Genomic DNA, 15,324 nt, shown 5'->3' with positions numbered 1-15,324 from the left:
AAACAACAAAAGAATGGAAGGCATCACAACACATATAGTATCATCACATGACCATACATTAAGATCAATCGACATCTCATAAGCATATTCATCACATCACATATAAAATCACTGGATATTTATACATTAGGAACCATTGCTTTAATAATTAACATAAGAGAATAAGGACATATAGAATCATGGCATCATACATTTCATCATTCATAAGAATATACATCATCATAAGTACGATTCATCATGCATTGTATTCAATCATCAATAAAAACTCATAAGTGATATCATCATATAGAAAGTAAAGCATAGAGTGTAGATAAGTACATCCATCATGAAGCAGGTAGAACAATAATATCGACCACATCTCATATATAATAAAAAATAATTGAGGTCGAAAGTACAATGATATCATGAAAATCTTGGAGATACATCACAAAATACATTACAAGAATCATCAATGCCTCATTACAAGGGTGTATACATCAATAATCAATGTCTCATGATGTCTATCAACTAGGATATGGGGCAGAACTCTGTCCAGATGCGGTCGGTCTAGCAACACCCCTTGATGCCCCTACACCTGGGTACCCAACTAGGGGATCTCTCCAAAGTGGCCCTGTCATTCCTCAACTCTCAGACTAACTTCGTCCTGATCTCATACTTCTCTCCTTTGCGAAACTAGGAGCCCTCCGATCTGTAGGAACAACTGCAAAACACATAGCCATATAACACCTGGCCTATCGAGTCGAGAATTGAACCATCCAGAGGACCCTCCCAGAACTAGTCCATGTTGAAGTTGTCACCTACATCTCTTCTTGTCAGCACCTGTCCAAAGCTGCATCTCTCTCTGCTATCAATGTGGCAATTTGTGCCTGCATCTGAGCCTATCTTTGTGCCATCTAGTCTTGTAACTATGTAATCTGAGCCTTTAGCTACTACACTTGGCTCTGTAGACCACTAATTTGCACCTGTTGGTGATAGGACGACATCTAGATGAGTATCCACCATGGTGCCTCTATTTTTTGTGCCTCTATTTGTGGTACCTCTACTTGTCGTACCTTTTGTGGTGCCTGGTGCACCTATACTACCTGTTCTAACCTCCTACGTTTGACCGCTTGAGTCTCCCAATCACTAGGAAACTCTCTGGAAGGCCTAGAGTTGCCAGCTCCCACTACACTTGTTGTTGAACTACCACGCTCATCACCTCCATCACCTCCTACACCTCTGCCATCATCTCCATTATTGCAATAATCTCCACCATCTCCCTCACCACCTTCTCCTCCCTCGTCTCTTTCTCCCCTCCATCTGAAATCCCCGCATGGTGGTCTATCCTCCCCATCATCAAATCTTAGCGTTGGCTCATCAATACAAGACAATCATGAGAAAGGATGTGTCAAAAATGACCGGGCATACTCAAATGTAGTCCCTAAATCAATCACACCAGCTAGGTAGCCCCAATCCTGTCCCCCAAGTGCCTGATACTCTACACATGCCTACTCGTACAATATAGTAGGCCCCCAAGAGGCCACATCCTGTCTTCGACGTGTGTAGATGGAAGTACCCTATGGTGGTCCCTGCACTCTATCATATTGTCACAACACTCGGGTGATGTTATATGGTGTGGAGCCAATGAAGTAGTGTGAAGTAAAAACATAACTCATCTCAAGTGCATCCTCAACCCGTGGCTCACAATCCCTGTATGGCCTCCAAATAATAGTATTGAGATCATCCAAAACTCATCTCCAATACTCAAGTTTTCCCATCTTTCATTGGACAACCACACCTGTATAACCATAAATGTAAGGTCTCTTGGTTGGATGATCTCTATCTGCCAAAGGGCATGAAATGGCCAAGTGATCCCAGGTCCATATCTGTAGTAAGGTCACTCCTGCTAGTAAGGCAACTGATCCCTGATAAAACACTCTATGTAAATCATGGTACAAGTGAGCTAACATGCAGGATCCCTAAGAGAACCTCGTACCCTGTGTAATCAATGGCTCAAGCAAGCGACCCCATCCAATTGATAATCCCTTTGACCTATGGTCAGGACAAAGGAATCCTTCAATGAAACTTGCTAAGATTGAAGGAAGTGGTGTGTATGCAAGATCAATCATCTCTTGCCAAGGGATATCATAACCATAGATCTGATCATCATGGAAGACCCTCCTCAAGGCATCTGTCCCACCTTGCTCATATAGATCATAGTACACAATATCTCCAATGACAAGTATCTGCAATATCCAGTAGACATCCTCCAATGTCACTGTAATCTCGCCAGTCGATAGGTGAAAAGTGTTATGCTCATTGTGTCATCTCTCGGTCAGCGCGGTCAATATACCTTGATTAATCGTATATCGAGGCATGTCAATCAAGGAATATAATATACCTATATCAATCAAATCAAGCTCCACCTGTGTCAAACTTGAGATCAACTGCCACATCTTTGGGAAGTGCTCTCGAGATTGGAGAACACCTAAGAGCTCCTACAATCATATCATATAAGCATATTATTAACTTGATTTATCTATCTATCTATCTATCTATCTATCTATCTATATATCAATATATCTCGCTCTTGTGATATTTATATCAAATCTTGTTGAGAACTTATCAGGGACTCTCATTTATCATGAAGTCGTCATCTATCCTATCCTATTAGGTACACAAATTGAGATAATCGAAACTGATCAACAACCTTAATCAATCGGGAGTATATAAATCAATTTCTTATTCAATATGATATCAAACACAAATCAGACCCATCATAACCCTATTGACATCATGATGCTAAATCAACTTAAGGTACCAAGCACGGTGACATAAAAAAACCCTGTCATTTGGTTTCCAAATACCAAATTGTCTTAAGAGAGCTGAAATACACCATCATCACAAAAAGCTAAAATTTCGAGTATCAAAATTCACATTATCCACAAACACTAAATCAGATTGAAAATTTAGGCTTGCCAACATATCAAAGTGCTAGGGTTTATACCCAAAGCGGTTAATCGTGACATCGTACCACAAGTGTCCTCATGACACTATATTTTTAATTGGAAGCGCTAGGTGCTCAACCCATAGTGCCTTCCCACCTAAGAGCTATAAGACTAAATTAGAACGCTATGTGCTCGAGACTAAGCGCCATCTCCCTAGGGCGCTAGGCGCTTAACATGTAGCACCTAGGAATGATCCAAAAGTGCTAGAACATGACAACGCCAGTGCTCACATCGGTAACACCAACACACAAAATGATACCACTAACTCTCAAGGCCTAATGTCAGTACGCAAAGCAAATCTTCAGCTGAAAACCTAAAGCATCGGGCATTGAAACGCTGGCATGGACATCCAAGAACATCGAGTTTTTAGTCGTCAATGCCACCAAAAATCCTAGTGGCCTTGATGCATAATGACGCCAAGAGAATAGCCATTGACGCTGCCCAAAAAACTAAGAGTCAATTTTCTAAATCAGCTAAAATTTTAAAATCAATGACAAACAATTTAAAAAATAAAAATGCCTATACGAATACCCAAAACGCCAAAACGTCGAATCAAGAAATCGATGAAAAATGTCAAAAACCCGAAAACCCATAATGTTAAATCAAAAAACACAAACACCCATGTATGATAAGCCAAAATGTTAAATTGAAAACTACAAACATTACATGATTTTCCAAAAACGTTGATTTCTAAAATCGGCTAAATCATCAAAATTTAATTTTTCATTTATAAAAAATTAGCAAAAACATGCAAAGAAAGGTTTTCTAAGGGTATGTATCAGAGGACCATAGGTTGGAGGATGCTCATGTCACTGGACTCGCTTGAACCTATGCTATTGGTAAGGGATCGTCATTTCCTCTTGAAAACTCAAATTTTAAATGCACAAATAAAATAAGTGGTAAAAAATTCTTTTTACCTTTTAACTTTAAAGAGAGGTTAACAAGGGCATTTAAGTGGGATGAATTTTCAGACTTGTTTTAAAATCAATCAATTTAATCACCATGACAAGGCAGCGTTTTAATTTTTTTATCACAAGATGAATTAGATACAATCTAAAAAAAGTAAAAAAAATATTAAATTTCAAAAAATCGCAAAAATCCTAAAATTTCGCAAACAAAAAAATTATTTGATTCATCTCCCGAGGGGCATCCTCATATCGTCATCTATCAATCAGTGTCTGGGGCATCGTATCATATTGAATCTGCATCAAATTGATTTTTTTTTTAATCAATGCATTGTCACACATTGCTTCAAAGAGGGGCAAAATGTATACACTCAAAAATGGTCTTGAGATAATTGATTAAATATACAGTTATTTAATTAATCAACCTTCCCAATTAATTAAATACGCAAGCGATTTAATTAATTGCCCCTTTTAATTCCTCTACTTGTGACTAAATCTAAGGATTTATTCATTTAGTTCATTCAATAATTCCCATTGGTTAATTAATCTAAACTAATTAATTCCCCCCCCACCATCAAATTCAATTATTCTAATCTTATAATTAAATAAAATAAATAAATCATTTATTGAAGAAAATTATATATTTCCTAATTATTTGAATTTCTAAATTCAAATGAACACATGGCTCCTACCTTTAACCATCTTCTAACCTCCTATCCTAACTACCCACTAACCTAACCCATTCAATTTTACCATGGGTCTAATAAACCCTATCCTTCCTAACTTGCACATTCTAACATCTTTCTAACCCATTTGGAGTGTACAGACCCCTTTAAGGACACATGACAATTTGGCCACATGTCTTCTCCTCTTTGACACTTTCCCTCTCATGAGCAATTGGCTAAAGATCCTTGCCACTTGTCACCATAGAGATGACATGTGTCTCTCCCTACAACCTCTTCTCCAACTTCCTCAATCCTCTCCTTTGATACCTCCGGATTGAATCTTGACCATTGATTCCTACCACCTCAGCCTTTGCCTACAAAATCCTATAGATACCCCTCATTTTCATCAGTCAAACCCCCTGCATCTTAGCTTAATTTACATTATTATTATCTTGCAATATGCATTTACCAATTAGCATAATTTGAGCATCATGTTATCATAATCTTGCATTTAATCTAGAATCATGTAGCTACTCATATCTTGAGTTGTCATCTTGATGATCATTGCTTGCTACTAAGAGCCACACCTATCAACCTTCAAGGTCCTTGAGATTAGAGGAGGATGGAACATCATAAAGAAGGCTAAGTTGTATTTCTTTTTTCTAAATTGCTTCCTAGTTTTAATATTTGTTTCATCTGTGTTGTTTTATTTTGTCTAATGATTGACACACTTTTTAGACACACACTAATCAATCATCCATCCAAGTTGAGTTGTCAGTCGGTCTATGCAAGGTGATTTGCAGTTGCAATTAAACAATCTTGATCTCTATCAATTTCCACACATTTTTTGCATTCAATTCATTAAATAAAATATTAATGTCATTAAAACCGCAAGTACATGATTTCTACAATTTTCTCGAGCGATGGGTTTCTCTTAACTAGGCGGCATGATTAAATTGGCTACAAGTCAACAAAAATAGTTGTTACCATCTTTATATAAAAACAAAATTAATTATGTAGAAACATTATTTAACTACATGAATCTCATGATAACCTAATCAAATATGATAATATAAAAAAATGCTTACATATGCATATAATTTGTGGCATTTGAATCTCATACTTAGAATGGAAAGAATAAGTCTTTAATAAGTTGAATCCTTATCAAAGGGGCTAAAATTTTATCTTTGAAATTGATTTATGAAGGACATATATTATAGAGCATTTTACATACCATGTGGGTCTAAAGGATAATGCTTGAAAATGATTTTTATTTTTTTTAAGGAATGAGTAATAATAAGTTGTATTAATACATGTAAAGGGGGAATTAAAGAGAATTTACAAATTAATTATTTTTCTATGGATACACTTTTAAAGTATTATAGACAATCATTGTAAAAAAAATTAATGAGAAATAAAAAATCTTTAAAAGGACTGTTTTTTTTCAAGAATTTTAAAGTAAAATGTAAATTTGCATCAACAAATTATAATTTTATTTATGAGATTTATTTTACGAAATTAATGATATTTGAAGACTTAATTACTTTTTGTAGGTAATTTCAAATTGTAGTTAGCTAAAACTCTCATTTGTTGGCGGAAAACAACTATGTCAGGAGCAAGAGAAGGAGTGGGAGTCAGAGCTGGAATTGGCGCGTGAACTACTTCAGGTTTGAATTTTCTTTCCACTGGATCTGGGAGCCCAGGGGAACCCCCCCCTGATTCTTTTGATGGGGCCTTGAATGATACTTGGGATGGTGGTACCAATACTGCCAATGGTTTTTTTGTCACCTCCGACAAAACTGGTGAGGTTGAGGGCCCCAATAATAAGATTCCCTCTATGGAATGCAACAAGAAATGGGCCTCTCTTTTTTCAACAAATCTTAAAGGCAAGGCCATTTTTGTTGGTAGTGCATAAGGTGGATCGAGACTTTGGCGCTTTCTCCATGTCCATTCTGGATAGTATTTTAGATCAGAATATGGCTCATATGAATTTAGTCTCGGTTGGAAAATTTATCGGCCCACACCCAAATATTGAGGTTGTTCATTTCTGGGTGGCAAGGAAATGAAAAGGTAAAGGTCAAATTGATGTTGTGGCTATGGTTGGTGGCTTCTTCTCCTTTTCATTCTCTTGTGAAGAATATTTTTGATCTGTTCTAGCGGGAGGTCCTTGGATGCCAAGAAAAGCTTTGCTAGCCCTTAAAAATGGGAACTAGGTTTTAATCCCAAAGTCTGGGAATGTAATGAAGCCCCTATCTGGGTTAGAATGGGAATGTAATGAAGCCTCTATCTGGGTCAGACTGCCAGGTTTACCCGTTCTAGGGAGAAGAAATTTTTGCAGGTATTGCTTCCTGTTTTGGGGATCTAATCTCAGTCGACCCAATGACTGCAGCAAAAAGATGTCTGGTCTATGCTAGACTATGTGTTAGTGTCAAACAATCTTCAAACCTACCTTCTGAGGTAGATATTTTCTCCAATCTCTGCAGATGGGTGCAAAAACTAGAGTATGAATCCATCCCCTTTGCATGTTTCCACTGCAAAAAAGCTGGTCACAGAGCCTTCCTCGACTATTTTGGGCTATGATTTGGTTGGCTCTAGACCTGAGCCAATCATTCCCACTGACCTTGACTCGAACAACTCGGAACCTATTGAGATTGTTGGGGATCCCTCTATTTTGAATGTCCCCTGCTTTGACAGGGTTTCCCCAATCTCTACTGGATCTGCCCAGGATATTCTCATTCAGTTTATTGTTGATATGGATAACACTTCTAAGTTAAATCCCTAGACCTACCCCTTGCAGGATCCCCCTCATGAGGACACGACTCCTTTTATTGACGTCAAGCCCAAAAATAGAAGAAGGAACTCCCCTATTGACCAATTGACCCTGACTCCTGGAGGGGTCTTAACCAGAAATAGACAAAGAGCAGACTATGGGTCAGATTCAAGGGGGATGGGGAGACCTTATAATGTAGTTAGCAGAGATATATAGAGTCAGGTTGCCATTGCAGATGGAGCTTAGAGAACATTACGATAAATCTGGATGGGATCCCCCCCTCATGCAAAATGAAGGTCATTGAATGGAATATAAGGGAATTAAACCACCCCCATAAGCATGACCTTCTATCTAATTTGGCCAGAGATCACAAGCCTGATATATGTCTTGTCCAAGAAATGAAAATGCCTAGTAAAGTGGAAAAACTCAAACTGGCAATTTTTGGAGATTGTGGTGTTCACTGTGTGGATGCTGATGGTGCTTCAAGAGGTATCACCATCCTTTGGAATCTAGAAATCCTATGTGGTAAGGTGGTTCTCTCTTCTCCCAATCACATTGCTACTATATTCTTTAATCTTAAAGATGGATCCTCCTGGATCATTTCCAACATCTATGCTCCTAATGGGAGATCAACTAGGAAATCTTTATGGTCTTCCATTTGCCTTGCCAGATCTCTCTTCCCTAATGAGAAATGGATCCTTTTGTGTGATTACAATACCCCTCTTTCTAATCTAGAAAAATCTAGTGGTATACCTATTTCTATTGATAGTAGACAACACTTGGCTGACATGATCAACTCTTTGAGCCTTTTAGATCTTGATCTTATTGGGGCCAAATTCACCTGGTCCAACAGACGCAATGGGGAGGATCTTATCTCTTCAGATTGGCTCTAGATGTCCTCCTGCACACTCAATGCCTTAGCCCATCTTGGATCAGATCAATTTCCCATCTGCCTCTCAGTCTCTTCGTTGTCTGTAAGAAAGGCGTACCCCTTCAAATTTGAGAAAATGTGGTGAATGGCCCCGAAAATCCAAGATAAAATTTTGGAGTGGTGGAATATTGATATCCAGGAAACGACTATGTTTCATATAGACAAGAAGCTCTCCAATGTTAAGTCTAATATTCAATGCTGGAATAAATCCACTTTTGGAAACATCTTCAAAGCTAAAGAGAAGCTCAAATTGGATCTTGTGGAGGTTCAAGAGCATATCCAAGCTTATGGGTTTGATATTGATGTCTCGAATAAAGAAATTGATATTTTGACCAAATTACATGATATTATCTCCAAAGAAGAAGAATTTTGGAAGCAGAGATCTAGAGCCTTATGGCTCAATAGCGGTGACAAAAACACTAAGTTCTTCCACATGAAGACTCTTAAGCATAGGGCTATTAAAAGAATAAAAAAAATTTAGATTGGGTAGAGATGGGTTGATAAGAATGATGAGATTTGTCAGGAAGCCATCATTTTTTTCTCCAAGCTCCTTTTTGTGGACGACCCTCTTCATTCTTCAGCTCAGATTGAAATCTTGCAGGAAATTCCCTCCATCATATCTATGGACGTGAACTTGGAGCTTACCAAAATTTCCTCCCCTGAGGAAGTTTGCAATGCGATTTTCTCTTTTGAAGGTAACAAGGTCCCCAGACCTAATGGTTTCCCTCTTTTTTTCTTTTAAAGTTTTTGGCAGATTATCGGCTCTGATGTGGTCGCTGCTGCTCAACAATTTTTTCAATCCCGCTCTCTCCTGAAGGAACTGAATGCCACCTTCCTAGTCCTCAGCCCTAAGAAATTTGAGGCTTTCTCTTTTCAGGATTTTAGACCTATTAGCCTTTGAAACTCTATTTATAAAATATTCACCAAGATTCTTGTGCTCAAGCTTAATATTTTCATCCCCTCCTTAATCTCTAAACATCAAAATGGATTTGTGCCTAGGAGGCAGATCCTGGATTCTGCTATTGTGGTTCATGAGAACTTCCACTTCCTTTCAATTAATAAAAAATTGGGCTTTCTCCTAAAACTTGACCTGCTGAAATCTTTTGCTAGAGTTAATTGGTGCTTCCTCCTCAGAATCCTCAGGGCCTTTGGTTTCGGAGATAAATTCATCGAGATTATTGAGCAATGTGTTTCCACCCCAAAATTCTTTATGTTGATTATTGGATCCACCTTCGGTTTTTTCTCTGGGTCTAGGAGCATAAGACAAGGAGATCCTCTATCTCCTTTCCATTTCATTATGATGAGTGAAGCTCACAGTAGAATAATTCAGAGGGAGGTCAGAAATGGCAATATTACGGGCCTTCGGCCCTCCTCTCAGGCCCCCAATTGCTCTCACCAATAATTTGTTGATGACGCTCTCTTGATGGGGGAAGGTTCGATCAAAGAAACCAAGAATTTAAAAATGATTATGAATATATATGAACATGGCTCGGGATAAAAAATTAGTCTGCCTAAAAGCTCCATCTTCTTCTTTAACATTCCTGAGCACAGGAAAGTTAAGATTGCCTCGATTATTGGCTGCAAAATTGCAACTTTTCTTGATTCCTATCTCGGCCTTCCTCTCTGCTAGGCCCCGACTCCTGACTCTTTTTGGGTGAATCTTATAGATAAATTCCAGAACAAATTGGCTAGATGAAAAGGCGCCTTGCTAAGCCAAGCTGGTAAGCTCCAATTACTCAAAGCCTTGCTTGAGATCCTCCTTGTTTATGCTATGAGCCTATTCAAAATCCCAGGCAAAATAGCAAATAAATTGGAAAGGATTCAAAAAAAAAATGATGGACTAGAACTGAATCCAAAAATATATTACACCTTGTGGCTTGTAATCAAGTTTTCTTTCCCAAATCCATGGGAAGTCTAGATATCCAGAATTTGAGAGACTTAAATAAAGCTCTGATGTCTAAGCAGCTATGGAGATGTCTTAAGGAGAATAATGAATGGACTGGTATATTCAAACTTAAGTACCATATTCCTGATATCCAAAACACTCTAGAAACTTATGATCTCCCCAACGCAGTTTCTGATTTTTGGAGCAATTTCTTTGGCTCCTCCAAAGTTATCTTGCATGGCTGAATTTTAATATTTCACTTACCTTTGAAATAAGGCAGAGTTAAATCCTCTTCATACCACTCCCGTTGTCATTTTCTGCAATATTCTTTTAATTTTATAATACACTCACATTCAAGAAAATAGTAGCCATCATGTTTCAATTTAAAGAAGAGGGCCCAACAAAATTAAAACAAAAATCTTTTTATAGATACATCTAGTTATTTCAATTTGTTTGAAAAATATGGTGCTAATGCATATTGAGAGAAAGAAAAAAGAAATATTGTTAATTTTAATCAATCAGATGTGAAAAATTTGGAAAGCATATTAAATAAGAGAATATATGTTAAGATAATACAAAAAAATTATCAAAAATTGAAATATATTGCTGAAAAAGAAAATATGATGCAATTTAAAAAAATTAATTTTGGACTATTTATTTGTAACTATTTCCTAAGTTCCTATGTCTATAAAAGACCATATGATTGATCAATTTAAAAGCATTAGAAATTGTTCATAGCTATGATGGATAGTGAATATCAACAATAAATAATAAATAAGCAATAATTAAACTTTTGATGTCATGAATTTAGTGGGTACTTTTTAGGTATATGTATTTAATAATTCTTGATTTTTGGTGGATACATTGTGTTTTCAATTTCAAATAATAAAATATTTTTAAAAAAATGTTGATATTTTTTTACTGTCCTTAATATTTAATTAAGAAAGATTCTAATTATAAATCTTCCTTTTGAATCTCATCAATTGTTGATGTTTATAAAATGAATTTTGATAATTAAAAGTTATACTAGCCAACATATGTAGAAGTGTTATTTTTAAGTGTTTTTTTTAAAGTTATTTTTTAGGAAATAAAATAAATATTAAAGTAAAAGTTTTGGTAGTCTTCAAAAGTTTGAATATTGTTGATTCATTTAATTTTAGATGATTAGAAGTGGAATTGGACACTATGTGGTAATTTATAGTTCAAAAAATAATTAATTGAAAATTTGAAGCTTGAGTTGTGTATTACATTTAGTAATGAGGATGATGAATATTAAATTTTTAATAAGTTGAATTAATTTAATACAATCCATAAAAAATATTTTTGTTTTCTATAGGAAAAAAAAGTAATCTTTATAATTATTTATTTTTTCATTATTAGGACCATCACTTTTTTCTTGAGAACCTTCAGATGATCAAAAGGACATTCCTCTAGACACGCATGGAAGAGAAGAAGAGGTTGGCATTGGTTGCATGCGACAAGGTTTTCTATCTGAAAGATAAGGGGGGATTGGGAATTAGGAAAATCTTAGAGTTTAAAAAAGATCTCATGGCTAAAACTGGATGGAAATTGGTCCTTCACAAAGCCAAATGGTTCCATATTATGAGTGCTAAATATCTTCATCAGGAAAAGTTCTACAAAATATTGAATTCTGAGGGGCTCCCCAATAGTTCCAAGATCTAGAATAATATCCTCAAGTGTAGGAGCATTATCTCTTTGGGTCTGAAATGGCTTATTGGTAATAGGGGCAACATCCACTTCTAGGAGGATACTTGGATTTGGGACAAACTGTTGGCTTCCTTGCCCTCTCTCAAGAGACTACAAGATTGTTCTATGCCCTCAAAACATATGGTGTAGGTGCTATTACATGGATCATGCAATGCTTTAATAAATGACTATCTTCTATGTGTCTTTGAATCAAAAGAAACAAAATATGTAGTTGTTGATGAATCATTATTGGATTGAATATTTATGGAAGAATTCTAGTTGGATACATATAAAAGTACCATCTTGCATGAATTTATTTTAGTTGTATTAAAATAATAAAAAATAAATTCATTTCTAAAGAGAGAAAAACATGTTGAAGATCATGGGCACCTCACTATATTGAAAGTATAATGTTATCTCCAGTTCCATCACATTGAAGATCATGGACACATACTATATACTGGATTCTTATCCCCCACTTATTAAAACCTTCGTGCAGTGATTTATTTTTTAGGTGATGTCATTGAGGAGGAGTGTGCATGTCAATGACACCACCTAGTGGCTAAATCCTTTGTTTTAAGTCCTATGGGCACATTATTGTAAGTTTGACGGATGTTTTAAGTCCTATGGGCACCGTGTATTAAATCCTACGACCATATTGTAAATTGTTCTCCTTGTAAATCTTCCACTTGTAAATGTATTGTATATAGAGCTACAAAAACTATGTAATAAACCTAGGGAGAGGGGTGGCTAATTTGAGGAGACTGCAACTCCAATGTAATTTTTTATAAGACCCCATAGCATCATTTTTTAAACACTAGGACTATACATTATGACAAGATGACTTTCATGTAGTCTGGAATGCATGATCTTCATGTTGGCATATATTTGTGTCCATGTTTATCTTTGTCAAAGAAGACCTACATTACTAGGGTACTTCATTTTTCTTTTATGGAAATTGACATGTGATTCCCTATTAACATTGAGGGGGAGTGTTATAAGAACATAATGTTATTAGGGGTCAATACCCTTATAACATATATATAATGTGCCCATGTGTGCATGTCAATGACACCACCTAGTGGCTAAATCCTTTGTTTTAAGTCCTATGGGCACATTATCATAAGTCACATAGGTAGATGTTTTAAGTCCTACAGACACATTATCATAAGTCCTACGGGCAAATGTTTTAATTCCTATGGGCAAATTATCCTAAGTCCTACATGCATATATTTTAAAGTCCTATGGGCACATTATTGTAAGTTTGATGGATGTTTTAAGTCCTATGGGCACCATGTATTAAATCCTACGACCATATTGTAAATTGTTCTCCTTGTAAATCTTCCACTTGTAAATGCATTGTATATAGAGCTACAAAAACTATGTAATAAACCTAGGGAGAGGGGTGGCTAATTTGAGGAGACTGCAACTCCAATGTAATTTTTTATAAGACCCCATAGCATCATTTTTTAAACACTAGGACTATACATTATGACAAGATGACTTTCATGTAGTCTGGAATGCATGATCTTCATGTTGGCATATATTTGTGTCCATGTTTATCTTTGTCAAAGAAGACCTACATTACTAGGGTACTTCATTTTTCTTTTATGGAAATTGACATGTGATTCCCTATTAACATTGAGGGGGAGTGTTATAAGAACATAATGTTATTAGGGGTCAATACCCTTATAACATATATATAATGTGCCCATGTGTGCATGTCAATGACACCACCTAGTGGCTAAATCCTTTGTTTTAAGTCCTATGGGCACATTATCATAAGTCACACAGGTAGATGTTTTAAGTCCTACAGACACATTATCATAAGTCCTACGGGAATATGTTTTAATTCCTATGGGCAAATTATCCTAAGTCCTACATGCATATATTTTAAAGTCCTATGGGCACATTATTGTAAGTTTGATGGATGTTTTAAGTCCTATGGGCACCGTGTATTAAATCCTACGACCATATTGTAAATTGTTCTCCTTGTAAATCTTCCACTTGTAAATGCATTGTATATAGAGCTACAAAAACTATGTAATAAACCTAGGGAGAGGGGTGGCTAATTTGAGGAAACTGCAACTCCAATGTAATTTTTTATAAGACCTCATAGCATCATTTTTTAAACACTAGGACTATACATTATGACAAGATGACTTTCATGTAGTCTGGAATGCATGATCTTCATGTTGGCATATATTTGTGTCCATGTTTATCATTGTCAAAGAAGACCTACATTACTAGGGTACTTCATTTTTCTTTTATGGAAATTGACATGTGATTCCCTATTAACATTGAGGGGGAGTGTTATAAGAACATAATGTTATTAGGGGTCAATACCCTTATAACATATATATAATGTGCCCATGCTCTAGTCCCTCTTAGTTGGGCCCTATTTTGAAATGGGGCAAGGGTCCTATCTCTCTAGTGGGAATTTAATTTTGTGGCTCTGCGTGACCATTGGAGGTTGGCCTAATTGATAAATGACCTAGATAACCATATATAAAGACATTAATCAATTAATTTCAATCATAAGTCTCCATCTCCAAGAAACCTAGTAATCTTGCATCCATGAAATATTCATCATCAAGCATTTTCAGATATCTTCAAGGTTTCATATTCTTCATTCAACCATTATGGAGAAAAAATATGTCATTCATATGCAAGCATATGCATGTGATTAGGGTTTTATCATGTTCATGTCATTTCATACAACATATGTGATTGCATTCAAGAAGCAAAGCATCATTATCAACAATTCCAGATCTGAGGTATATCTTTCCATTATTTATTTTAGTATTTGCAATATTTCATTCAAGGTTAATTCCTAAATCAGAGTTTTACCTAAGCAAACCCCTATTACCAACAATGTCCTTATTCTTTCTGTATAGGAAACAAGTACAAACCTATAATTTTTAGGATTGAAATTATTCGCAGAGATGATCAAGTTCCCTTTTGGACAGCAAAAAGTTCAAACGACCAAAGTGATGGGCATTCTGGTCACGACAATTCAAGTCAACCTTCTGGGAATAGATCAAGACACTCATATATTGCTTAGATCCAAGTTCATGACTATGTTTGATGACTGTAGCTAACTGTTTATGCATAATTGCTTCAGTTTACACACATTTACCCTAATTTCAGCATGTTCACAATCCAACTTAAACAAGAGGGAATCGAATTCCAACCAATGAATTTAATCAGAATTCTCAACCCTATCTTTGTTGGATTTAGGCTAGATCTATTGGATTCAACCCTCTTTAATGTAATTGGTCCCTAAGAAAACTTAGTAGTTTTACTACATTTAGTGGTGGAAACCCTAATTTTCACCACTTGGCAAGAATGCATTTGCAAGACTTTCATCAACTATGTGGAAGTATTAATTGTACTTTCATAGAAAAAAGTCTTCTTATATTTTTATGGCTTCTACTGCCTTGAAATACTACATTCTAAAGGTTGCTTAGCCTT

The sequence above is a fragment of the Cryptomeria japonica genome, unplaced genomic scaffold, assembly GCF_030272615.1.
Source record: "Cryptomeria japonica unplaced genomic scaffold, Sugi_1.0 HiC_scaffold_13, whole genome shotgun sequence".
Classification (NCBI taxonomy): Eukaryota; Viridiplantae; Streptophyta; class Pinopsida; order Cupressales; family Cupressaceae; genus Cryptomeria; species Cryptomeria japonica.
This window is presented reverse-complemented; position numbering follows the sequence as displayed.